At 39.4% G+C, this 11,865-nt stretch overlaps 1 long non-coding RNA gene across 1 annotated transcript; it reads left to right on the top strand.

Moving 5' to 3' along the window:
• Nucleotides 1–4,353: 4,353 nt before the first annotated feature.
• On the top strand, nt 4,354–11,624 carry LOC134159986 (uncharacterized). The gene is made up of 3 exons (XR_009963389.1): nt 4,354–4,589; nt 5,405–5,587; nt 11,396–11,624. It is a non-coding gene; the product is annotated as an uncharacterized LOC134159986 (long non-coding RNA).
• Nucleotides 11,625–11,865: the final 241 nt, after the last annotated feature.

Below are 11,865 nucleotides of genomic sequence, written 5' to 3'. Positions count from 1 at the left end.
TCCCTGGCAGTGTTCACGGCCAGGTTGTGTGGGGCTTTGAGCAACCTGGTCTAGTGAAAGTGTCCCTGCCCATGGCAAGGGGTTAGAACCAGATGATTCTTAGGGTCCCTCCCAACCCATTCTAGGATAATTCTTAGTGTTCACTTGAACAGAAAGCCAGCAGTGCTGTTGGCTGTCCAAAGTACTTCAAATACAGATCAAAGAAGCAGAGAAGGAATGTTTGGAAAGAGCATCTGTTTGAGCCAAGAGGCAAAGGTCTGGCATTTATGGAGGATGAATGTTTTGTTGTTGATGAAAATGTTATTACCTGGGGCCAGCCAGTAGCAGAGCCTGGAACAATGATCAGTCCAGACTCTCTTCTGGTTAACAGGAGGGAAATCACTGTTCAGTGTTATTAAGATGTGGTTTAGATTAAAGATTGCAAAGACTAGAATTTTATGAAGGAACAGTTTTTTTCTCATCACAAAATGTTACACAGATGGATTTTTAACATCATTACAATGTATGTGCTAATAAGTTAAACAGGGGAAGTTTAGATTGTATATAAGGAGGAAGTTTTTTACTGTAAGGGTGGTGAGGCACTGGAATGGGTTGCCCAGGGAAGTTGTGAATGCTCCATCCCTGGCAGTGTTCAAGGCCAGGTTGGACAGAGCCTTGGGTGACATGGTTTAGTGTGAGGTGTCCCTACCCATGGCATGGGGGGGTTGGAACTAGATGATCTTAAGGTCCTTTCCAACCCAAACCATTCTATGATTCTATGATTCTAAGTTATAGAAACAGATAGAATGCAGTACTGAGAGTTTATTGTATACATAATCCTTATAAATTATTATAAAACGTATGAACAAGTTTTGCTAAGACAAAAAAGGGTACAAAAATGGCTTTTAGGATCTTTCCCCAAAGATGAAATTGTGCTTACTATTTGTCTTGTCCCTCCTGTGCTGGGCTGTACATTGATTGCTCTGTGTAAAAGTATGCATCCTTTCTGGGAGCTGTCATACTGATACTGTAAGTAATGTCAAGACAGGGGTTGAAGAGCATAAAAACAGAGTCCTTAGCACTTGTGAAAGTCTCAGAAAGTGTACTGCAGCTTCATAGATGCATGTCCCTTTTGGATGCATTTTTGAGGATAGTAGCAGGGCCACGTGGGTGGGAGTTGACATGACTTGTGCTGGAAAAGCCTGTTGTCAAGGCTTTTTGAGACAGGAGTACGCAAAAGTCTGGTCTCCTTCTTACAGGATTTTTGTAGGATTTATATTCTTAACCCCAGGAATCCATGTGCTGCTCTATCTTTCTGGTGTGTCTCACTCAGGCTTGGATCATACTTCCATAGACAGCTTTTCTCAAGAGTTAAACCTCCAAAGTATTTAATGTTGAGACAAGACTGTTAGCTCAGTTTCAGTGAGGCTCAGTGCAGAACTGTGCTGTTGAATGGTATTTCATTATCTGTAACAAGAATAACTGAGAGGAGAAACCATTGTGGGAACTAGAATTTGGTAAAATTATCTCTGCGGCTGACCAAAGCATGACAAAAGACAGTGTTTAACAACACAATAAAAGTTGCTTGTGCCTTTTTTCCTCCATGTGAAGGAAGAAACACTGTGGTGTGTTTAAGGATTGACCCTACTTTCTCTTTGCAAAGTGGTGACACATAAGCACTACTTATTAGCTACACCAGCCACAGGCATTTTCTGTGGCCACTTCACACTCTTGAACCCCTGGAGAAGTGCCGTTTTGTGACCACAGGATTGCAGTTACAGAATGAAAGTACAATAGTTTTTTGTTCTGTGGGAGAGAAAAATCACAGTGGCAATGAAACCAGCAGCTGTGAAAACAAATCTCATATCCTTCTGCAGGAAAAAGTAGAAGAAAATATATTTATTCTGAATCAGCAAACTTGAGCATTCAGTCAGGTTGTAAGAAAAATGGTAAGATCAGACACTATTTATATTTTATCATTAAGACAGGTTTTTTTGTAATTTGCTGGTCCACTCTCTCATGATTGGTTGATTGAAAGGAAGAAAGCAAGGAAGGAAGGAAGGGTAAGTAATTGTGAAAAATATGTTCTGCCACAGAAGCATGTAATTATGTGACAAGAAAAACCCCAATATCAGGCTGTGCTGCAGGCAAGATGTTGTGTTTTATTTGGTGGACTTGAGCATAAGTGACATGTTTCAAAACTGTTAACTGCCTCTAGTTCTTCTTCTCTGCTTATACTCACAAACAGTCCTGTTCAAAAATAGCCAATTCCCGGAAAGAGACTTGGTTTGGCCAGTTCTGTTTCTAATAGTTTGCTTGTGGAATTAAAGGTGCATGTGCTTCAGCAGCTGCACTCTGAGAGGCTAAAAGCAGGCAGGCTGTTCTCAATAAGCAAGCAGTAATTTTTAACCAAGCTAATGATACAAAATTGGTCTGTGCAGTGTGTTATGGTAACTAGCTTAATTCAGTTTTCAAAAACCGGTGTTGGTCATACTAGGTATTCCTGAGATGAACAGGCAAGAAAGCACTTGCAATCCAAACAATCCCATTTTGAGATGCAGTATTTTCCTCCAGTGGATGAGACTGAATGCAACAAGAGCATTAACAATGGTAGATTCACTTGGGGTTGTGGATCAGTGCCTTAATTCTGATATGCTGCAGGCCATTTATGAAAAAACTGAGCAATCTGCAGCTGAGGGTGCAATCTCATTTCTTTAATTTCATCCTTGGCCACCCCACCAGCTAATAATTGAGGTAAAAATTAATTGCCTGCTGAATTTAGCACTTTTTTGATGTTACTAGGATTTGAGTGGGGGCAAATGGACTGCAATGCAATCCTTGTTGCTTCAGTTCCTTTCACTAGCTTTGCATTTGCAATATTGCTGAAATACATGCAAGCATCTGTTATTTAGTCCCTTTCCAAGGTTCCATCTGTTAAGGCAGTAGAGAGGAAACGGAGGTTTGTTTCTTGGTATCCATAGGCCTTTTGAGATGCACCCGGTCCCATCATTTTTAGTAGCCAATGCATGCTGATTGATTTCTCATTGTTTCTATTTCCTTGAAAGACCAGTGTATGAATTTTAACATGCCATAATACTCAGTGACAGACAATAATAAAGCATACTACTTTGACCTTTTCAGCTGCCTGCACTTTAATTTACTGTCTGTTCTCATTCCCCTTTGTTTATGGCCCCTGAATATAACTGGCAAGGAGAAAGTAGAATGGACAGCTAGTCAAGATGCAGATCATTTAAAAGGCTAAAGCATAGCTTTACCATTGTGTAAAAGTTTATGGTCTTTTGTGGGTGACAGTGAGCATTGGAATAATGATAGGGCATTCTTTGCTGTAGAAACACAAGTGGCAAAGTTCAACTTCATTTGTAGCAGTTTATGGGCCAGCATCAAGTTTCAGCAGTGGCAGTGTAATCTGGATTAAACCTTGTAGGAGTTAATGGATTTTCTCTGAGTGTTATGAATAAGCCTATGTTTGATTGATGGCTTGGCTTCTCGAGTGAAGATTTGGGAAGGGCTTTAACTGCTCTTACTACAAGCACGGTGACCAAGGGCATGTGGGATATGCAAATCTGGTTGGAAAAAAAGGGTGCTTAGGCAATCGGGAAGTGTCCGACCAGGACTGTCATCTCCTGAGCAATCTTGAGCTACCCATGCGCTGATCTGCCCGCATGCAAGGTTGGATCTGCAGCTTCCCATGCACCTTGTCACCTACCATTTAGACCCTCACCCGCCCATACAGACAAGTGAGAGTAAGCTCTTCCAGCCTGCGCAGTGGATGTTTTAGGTGAGGCGCAGCTTGAGCAGAACTGGCCCCACCTTTTACACCTGAGGTTTAACTGCCACGGCCTAGCTAGCTAGGACGGTGACAGCAAAGTCCTCAGGTAGTAGGTTTGGTTAGAGTGTCCTTCTCTTTGATAGAAGACCATACAAGGCTAGACGAGCTCCATCTGCCCGGGTTTGAAGATAGGAGTTTTCCTTCTCCTGTGAGGAAGGCCTGTCTTCGCTAATGAAGATTCAGAAAGGGCTTTAACCCACACATTCTGAACAAGGCTGTCATCTCCTGCGTCCATCTTGAGTGGCCGATGATGCAACAGCACAACATCAAGCATCTAGGTGGGATTCTGATTTAGAGGCACTCAGTCATAAGCCCACAGTTGGTAGCCTCGTGCCAGTGGCTCCTCAGCCAAGCACACACACCAGGGGTCTGGACCTCATGAGACAGGTTCGTTTTACCCTACTGATGATGTGTTGTTGCAATAGTAATCCTCCTCAGTACGAGAGGAAGCCTATGTGATTTGTTTGGAAGTGGCTATGGTTTCTTTGTGTTCTCGCCTGGCCATTGCTCTGACTCCAGCTTGATTTGCAATACCTAAGCCTGCTGCAAACTGTGGCAAATTTCCTCAACCTTGGAGTCATGAAGATGGTAACTTGTCGACTGATGCAGAGAAGTGAAAAGGGGTAATGGCTGCCTGTGATCTGTCTCCATGCGCTTGTGAAATACAAGCCACAGACTCTCTGTGTTTGGTTGTTATCAGCACACAACAAAAATCCTGGTCATCCTTCAGCTTGATGCAAGTTAAAAAGATATTTTCATGGTAAGAATGGTAAAAAGAGAACAAAATGCTCTGTTAAAGACTTGTTTGTGCAGGGAGGCCTGAGATGCAATGGGAAATGAAAGTGACAGCAAAGCCTGGATTTTCATGGCAGTGCTTTTTTGGTGGTTCTAAAAAGCTACAAGTGAGATCTATACAATGAAAAGAAAAGGAGTGATGAAAAGGGTTAAAAAAAAGGCAAAAAAAAAGCAGTGGCTTTGGTCATTTATTTGTTTCATTTTCTCTCCATTTAATTGTTTTGATTTCAATCTTGCTGTTAGGTTTTGAATTTTTATGTCTCTGTGGTGTTGCAATAAAAAATACAACTGGGGAATGGGTAAGGATAGCCAAAGGTTGATTACATTCTGTTGCTCATTGCATAGGTTTGTAGATTTTTAAGGTAGAAGGGACTATGATGCTCTTCTAAACTGACCTGTATGCATTAAATTTTACCCACTGAGTACTGCAACAAGCTTAACAACCTGTGGCTCAACTGACTCAAATTTCTTAAAGCATGCATCAGTCTTGATTTAAAAACTTAAAGACTTAAAAAGATGTAGAGAACTTTAAGATTTAAGAAGATAGAGAACATCCTGGAAGACCTCTGGATAATCTTCTGCCAGTTATAAACTCAATTTAAAGAAAATGTAAAGAGAAGCACACCTCTCTATTTCATTATTCTGAGTTCAATTTACAGCCTGTAGAGGTAGGAATGATGTGCCTCATAGACTGAAGATCTTAAAAGCATTAGAAATGCTCTTTCTGATTGAAGAAATTAAGACAGTGGTTAATTACTAACCTTTCACGTTTCTTTTTAGGAAGCAGAGAGGAAGCCAAGAGGACATCCTACATCATGAATCCATAGAGCCCAAACTCACTTAACTCTGCTTCCAAGGTGGCATGGGTCAGGCATCGCTGTCTGGCATGTGTTGACTGCAAAGATGTCACTCAGCTCCAGGAGATCAATGGGGCTCAGTGTGGAGTGAAGCATTACTAGCAAGGTAAAAATGTCAGAGTGAAAGAATGAACGTATTTGGTACAGCTGGCCAAAAATTTCCCATCCTAGTGCTTTCCTACTGAAAACTCTGGTTAGGATGAAAGTCTGTTTTCCTGAAGCAAAATTTGCTGTGATGAACTTAAATGTATTATTTTCATTTGGGGTTTGAAATGTTCTGGTTTTGTTTGGGGCAAGAGAAAATGAAGATCTGTGTTAAAAGGTCAAAGCTCAGCAAAAAAACATGCAAAAATTCAGACACAAGGTGTATTTCTATAGGATAAGATAAATCTAACTTCCAATTATGTTTATTTAACATTTTCATCATCCAGTCCTACTTTTCTTTAAATATATCAGGGTTTTGTGGATATACTAAAGAGGTGGGCCAAAAAAGGAAGGAGAATTCAGGCTATGAGCTGGTTTTGAAATGCTTGATACTATGGTAAGAGGGAGCTCCGACTGTGGTTTTACAGATACAGATATTTGTCCCAGTTTTCTTCAGCAACATAAATTAGCTCAGCTCTTTTGCAGTCATGGGATCAAATTCCTAGCTGATATGAATCAGAGCTATGAGTCAAATTTACATCTGGAATAAAATGACAGAGCTTTCTTCATTAAGTCAGGTGGACCAGATCTAAATTCATAAAGTTACCTTGATGCAGATTTGACCTATTTGAGGTTTTACTGAACAGTCTGAACCATTGCTGAGGAGTTCTCAACGCAGAGTTCAATAACTGAGAAGCTTGGAGCAGGGTGGCTTGGTCAGATGTTTCTAATCTCAGTCTTCAGAGGTATTAACACTGTTAATACTGTTCTTCATATAAGAGCTGAAAAGGAAGAGAAAGGAATGATGCTTGCTGATCTTGCAAATTACAGTCTAAGTTGTGTAAGGATACAGGAAGTAACCTGCATTCTGTACATTCTGTGCTATCATTTTTTATTTTCCGTTCTGTCAATTTTTTATTTTTTTTTTCTCTTGGATGACTTTTACTGCTGCACTAAGTGATCTGCAGACACAGTCATGTGCGGGGGGGACAGAGGGACAGAAATCACAAGGTGCCTGTGCCCTGACTTACACAAGCAGCTCAGAAGGGCAAAGATGCTTTCTTCCACTGTGGCTTCTGCTTTGTGCTCAAGCAGCTGCCTTCTGGTGCCTCACAGGGAGATTTTTTTGAGTTTAGATGGTTATCTATTAATAAATATTCCAAGGCTTTTCATCCACAAAGTTTTTCATAGCCACTAAACCTTAATGAAGATCAAAGAAATTGTCCTATTCAAAGAGGACTTCACAATTCTTGTTGGTGTCATGTGCCAAAAAAAGGCCCCTCCTGAAAGAGTAGACAGTCCTATAGACAGTCCTGTAGACAGTCTTGTAGTACCTTACTGGGCACCCTTACATTACCTTAACACGTCTAGAACTGTGCCAGCCACATTTAAGGTACAGCTTTGATTTCTGCTGAGTCCTTCTACCCTCCTCTGAATACATAGATACCTTTGTATTTCAGTCACTACTGCCTCTGAAGAAATAGAATAAGTTTATATATAATTTTTGCTACTGATGGCAAACAGAAGCAAATGCCATTGTAGCAGAAAGATGCAGTCATGTCATGCCAGCAAGATTTTACTCAAGTCCTTGCCCCTCCCCTGTCAGAAAGGTATGGGTTTCTAGCTGTCAGAAACAGACCAGCAAACCCCAAATTCAGAAACCTACTGAGAGCCTGAAGGACCCGATGTTGGGTGCTTTTTTGGTCTCAGCTAATGTTACTTTGTGGTCTGTTTATAAGCATTAATTTAGGCATTTGCTTTTTATATATTGCATTGATTAAGCAATGTAAGAATATGTAACAACATTAGAAGACCCCTTGTCAGAAGAAGAAGAAGGCTTTTCATTGACAGGACTTACTTACAGAAGGTAAACTTTCTGGAAAAGATGATTGTAAGATGACTGTTGATGCTGTCTTTTTGCAAATCTCAGCATGTGCTTGTCAAAGAAAAAAATGGAAATAAGTCAAATGCAAGATGGTAAAGCTTATAAAAGTGCTGCTCAGAAAATTTCTTGACTGTTATGACAGTCCTTGTGCTATGCCCATTTAATTTTCTGCAAGACTCTCCCAAACCATTCCTGTATAATATCTTTGCAAAAGGAAAGGATTAAAAAGAAAAACCCACTCACTATGAGGACATCTGTTCTTCCAAAGTTATTCCTGCTTTTCTGACCTTTGCTTTGAGTAGGTAAGTTCATTTAGGTACATTTCAGGAAAGACTTGGTCTTAACTGCGCTTTCAGAATGATGTTGTGTCCCATCCCCTATACATGGCTCTAAAACTGGGCTGTGCCTTCAGAGGTAGTTATTTGCTGAGACAGATCAGTGGTATTAGGTTCATTCTTTTAATGTGCCAGGTAACTTGGACTTAAGAATAAAAGCACATCTTCAGTTGAAGGAGTAGTTTTTCAAATGGGAACAAAATTGAGGATATCCTTGATGAAGGCACTGCTTAGCTGCTTCTGCCTATTTATTAACACAAGGTGCACCTTTAGTACCCAAAATGAATGCTGCTAAAATGTGATTATGTTGCTACTTTTACACTGTAGTTGTCTTTCTCATTGTTCTGTGTGATTGTTCCATGGTACATTTGGCGAAGTCTTAAAGAATGAAGAGTACTTTTCTACCCTATTCCTGAATAGCAAGAGATTGGCATATAAATTCAAAGAGTCTTACACTGTAAAAAAGAGTTTATTTAGCTTCTGCTCAGGGTACACAACAACATAATTTTGTGCTTTTCAGAAAAAACAATGCAGAGACTATTTTTTTATATACTTTCCTAATTGCATAGGTTGAGAAGCTGGGATTATAAGAAAGAATACCAACTATCAAGACTTATGATAAAATTAGAAGTGTTGGTCAACTACATAATCCATGTTGCTTTTCAATAAGCTCTTGCTTGTAAAGTCACCAAGACAGATATGCAGAGTAATGAGATAGTGTGTATTTTGCTATATTAATATAAAGATTATTTTTTTCTCTGATTCATGAGGTTTTTAGTGTAAATTCAAAATAGAATTATTTTACCAGTGAAGTTAAAAAAAATTTACTTCTTCCCACTCAGCTGACATTAGTAGATGTGTTTGCCTCACCTAGAATGCTATGCGATATTCTAAATTTATTGTGACTGTAAACAACAACTCAGCTTGCTTTATAGCTTTCCTGAGCTCCAACAGTAAAACACAGTATCTCTATCTGGTTGGAATTATGTGTTATAACAGTTTTATGGGGGGGGGAGTAAAGCTCTGATAAAGATAAAGTAGTTTTGCTTTTTTGTGTGACCTTGTCATTTGAAAAAACATTGCACTCTAACGAGATATAATTTAAAAGACCTCTGGGAGCAAATTGAGTTTACTGAGATATTTCTAAGAGTAATTACTTACTGTGAATTGTCAGTGTGCTCTGTTACAGTTCCTTTCCTAGCAAATGTATGTATCTGGGACTGTGTAGAATGGATTAGAGCTCCCACCATTAATGTTTGATGGGAGACAGTAGTGAAAAAGATGGATGCTTATATAACTGACATTTCCAGCATTTATGGCCATAGACTAAAATGCCAGGCACATAATTTCAAGTAAAATGGCAGACCCAACTCGATAATATTTAATGATGTAGTAGACCTTGGCTAGGAGAATAGCTAATGGAACTCATTGCACTGCATTTATCGAATTGTTAAAATGAGTTGAATAACAATTGTGTTTTGCAGGAGTTTTGTTTTAGAAATTTATTTGAGATCTGCTACTCCGAAAATAAATTATTTATCATTGCAGTCAACACAAAATATAGGAAAGACTTCAAGCTAGTTAACTGATAACAAGATTTTTACGCTGACTTTGTCCTGGTGTTTACAGCACAGAAATATATTCAGTAGCTCAGGACATAGTTCAGAAGATTGGGTAAGATTAATTTGAAAAGGTAGTGAAAGATTGAATTACCTCTCAGAAGAATCTCCTTTTAGTAGTTTAACCCTTTACAAAGTTAGATCTTTTTGTCTATCGTCATACTTCAAGGAATGTCAAGATTAAGATTCTGTGGAACATATTATATCAAAGTGATACTTGCATAGCAGGACTATGATATTGTTGATGCCAACAAATAGAATATTGACTTCTCCAGTACCCTTCTGCTACTATTTTAGAAAGCCTGGAATAAGCAGTAAGGATTTGAACTGATGGAGAACCACAAATTGATGAAGGTCTGTATGTGTCTTGATACCAGGTCTGCAGCCACATAGTCTCCCAGGACTCTTTTCCGGGCAGTTTCTCCATGTTGAAGGCACAGAACAAAGGTGGAGTGGAGAAAGAAGTGTGCATGCCCTTCCATTTGTGGGCCTGTAGGATTTCCATAGGGAAGCTAATGTAGCAGTGTGTAAAGTTAGGTCTTCCAGCCAGAGCCAAGTCATTGTGCAGGCTTTCCACAAGTTTGCAAATGAAAAATGGCCAATATATGCATTCAGGTTCAACGAAAAACTAAAAAGCCCTCCAATTATTGCTTTTTGAAACAGAATTTTGAAAGCATTTGTCTCTTCCAAAATCCAAACATCTTCTTTTCAGTATTGTGAGTATTCTACCTATTAAAAAAAAAAGAAAATTTGTGACTGGAAAGAAATAAAAAACCTCAGTTTTTCAAATGCCAAGGTAAAGTTGAATTTTTCAGGTTAAATTAAATCCAGATACACTACATAAATAAACAGAACACTAGAACACTGAATTGGCATATACATCTCCATATCAGTATATAACAGGTTCTTTTAGCTGTATATGAAAAACTCATCAAATTGAACCACTTTAGCCTTAAGATTTCAGGGGTCACAGAAATTGAGGACATGAAGGAGGGGGTGGTAGAAAGATTCCTTAAGTCAAAGGCCTTTTCCTTTGACTGCATCTTTAGCATGACCTGTTCAGCCTTGACTTCACCACAGTGTCTTGCACCACTGAAGATGCCTTTCCAGTGGATACAGTCCCCTCAGCCCCCAGCAGAACTTAGTGAGAGAAAGAGCATCCCACTTGATAGAGCTGCAGAATGGGCTTTAGTTTTTCACTTGTGGACTGTCACCTTGAGGAACCATTTTTAACTCTGTTCTGCCATTACCAGAGCTTGTTACTCCTTTTTTCATTTTTTTTTTTTTTTTTGCTAGAGGCATATAATTACCTGAGGTAAACGTAGGAAAATTTTATTTACCATATCCCCAGTAAGCCACTGTAATAGCTATCTGAAAAGACCTAGTCCTGAATATCTAACCTGCTTTCTTTCAGTGAAAATTATGCTTAATTTTGCTCTTAGCAGTACTTAGTAGGTCTTTCTGCTCTGTGGAGAAGTAAAACTGAACTAGGGAATAGCAACACTTCACATCCAAGAGGTAGACCAGGTTTATGCAAAACTTCAGGAGATTTTAGCTTAATTGCAGAATTTTTTAAAATAGTTCAAGCATGGAAGGAATGGGAAGGCTGATGTTAATAGATCTCATAGGTTAAGGCTGCTATAAACCCCCAAGAAATGGAATGATGGAAAGTTTCCAGACCTTAGAGTTGTAAGGGGCATCTCAAGACCAGTGATTAGGTGCTTATTTTTGGCCTCGTTTGTTTGGTACTGAAAGAACCAGTTGGCCAACCTCATCAGCTTTCTGAGCTGGTAAAACCACAGGGATAGAGCAAATGGTAGTCAGAAGTGTAAATTCCTACCAAAGGCAATATTTCCTCTTGTTTCAACAGGGCCAGGATTTTCCTGTAGTGTGAATTTCTGGAAATTTAAACGTAACCTCTCTTGTTTCAGAACTTTCTAAAAACAATACCCAAAGGAATTGGAAATTCCCCCTTGGAGTGTCAGCAGATGCCCAGAAGGCATCTCCAGGGACACTTAATTCTCTGGATCCTACCCAACTTATACTGAAGTTAATTGAAAAAACTCCCATTGACTTGAAGAGGTTTTGGATCTGGCTCAAAAGGCTCTTAGTGGCAGCAGATTACAAGAAGGAACCCCACTGCGCAAGTTCAGCCATCTGCTTGGGTAAGCATTTGATGATACAATGCTTGGAATATGTCATGAGGCACTTTTCTTCCAATTAGGAGTATTTTAGACTCAAGAAGATCTCTCCCTCTCACCCGAGGTCTTTGTTATGAGAGATCTATTCTGAAATGGTGATCTATAAATTAGCAATACAAGCTTATGCACAGCAGTGTCACAAGTTTCTTCTCTCTGTTCTGCATATGTAAAAGCTTAAGCTAGTGCTAGATTAAGCTGGT

Source organism: Pezoporus occidentalis, unplaced genomic scaffold (genome assembly GCF_034315485.1).
Source record: "Pezoporus occidentalis ecotype Australia unplaced genomic scaffold, CSIRO_AGI_Poc_V1 ctg154, whole genome shotgun sequence".
Taxonomy (NCBI): Eukaryota; Metazoa; Chordata; class Aves; order Psittaciformes; family Psittacidae; genus Pezoporus; species Pezoporus occidentalis.
This window is presented reverse-complemented; position numbering and strand designations above follow the sequence as displayed.